This window comes from Aplysia californica, unplaced genomic scaffold (assembly GCF_000002075.1).
Source record: "Aplysia californica isolate F4 #8 unplaced genomic scaffold, AplCal3.0 scaffold00281, whole genome shotgun sequence".
Classification (NCBI taxonomy): domain Eukaryota; kingdom Metazoa; phylum Mollusca; class Gastropoda; order Aplysiida; family Aplysiidae; genus Aplysia; species Aplysia californica.
Window position 1 is genome coordinate 365,941 of NW_004797551.1, and position 1,091 is coordinate 367,031.

Here is a 1,091-nt window from a genome sequence, read left to right on the forward strand (position 1 = left end):
GGGGGCACTTGCACCGTAGTCAAGTATGATACCAACTGAGCTAACGGAGCGCCCTTTGTGGGTTTTACACCCTCTTCAACAATATTATAAGTTTCATTTAGAGACATGATGTCATTTGGGACCAAGCTAGGTGGATGGGAAGCTTTAAAAACGCCTCTAAAGTATCCCTTTTTCTGCCCCGTCTTCGCAATGGCGGTTGAAGGGTGCTACTGAGTGGTAGGTCCTACTTTGCCCCACTCGTCCTCCTTCCTTCTACTGTCGGTTGTGCTTGTTTCTAATACCGGGTGCCCATTGCCGATGGGATCGGGTCGGGTCGGGTCTGGTCGGGTCTGGTCGATCGCATGACTCCCACTACGACTAGATCGGGCCGATCGCCCCACTCGATCGCCCCACTCGATCGCCCCACTCGATCGCCCCACTCGGTCGCCCCACTCGGTCGCCCCACACTAACGAACAAACAAGTTTGTTTATGAGGCGATGAGTGGGGCGCGATGGGTTTGTACCGCGATAGCCTCTTTGCGCCCTCAGTCTTGCCAGCTAACCGCCCCGACCCGATTCCCCCCAATGGACACCCCGTATCAAAACTAAACGAACGCAGTCGTAACGATGTGCTCCTTTTAACTCATACTAATGGGTTGTTTGTTGGCGGGTGAACTGGTGTGGTTTGCTCCTTTTTTTCCCTTTCAAGTGTCAAACATGTATCGTCCATCTTTCTCTCTTTTTCTTTGTATGTTAATGTACTCTCTAGTAACGCCTCTAATTTTGGGCGTGACTTATGACTGTATTGAGTTGCAAATGCTCGTTCTAGAACTAAAAACTGAATCGGGTTGTAGGAAACCAGTTTTCTTTTTTTTTTTGGTCTTTTCTTTTTACTCAGCAGTTTCGTTCCTGTCAGAATTATTTATTCTTTCGTGGCACTAAATGGCCGTTATTGTTTGTATATGTGCTTCTAGTTAACGTTTAATAGCCAACGGTAATGGGTGTGCATTCCCTAAACTAAAAAAAAAAATGTTTGTTTGACCCCACCCCCCCCAAAAAAAAGTCCCATCCAAAACTCTATTTCCTCTGCAACCTCCCCCACCTTCTCCTCT

General features: G+C 47.8%; 1 protein-coding gene across 1 annotated transcript in view; it reads left to right on the forward strand.

Annotated features, from left to right (window-relative positions):
* The window catches only part of LOC101854418 (putative uncharacterized protein DDB_G0279653), a gene marked incomplete at its 3' end in the record, with an annotated part of 7,748 nt that overhangs the window by 5,808 nt on the left and 849 nt on the right, over positions 1 to 1,091 (forward strand).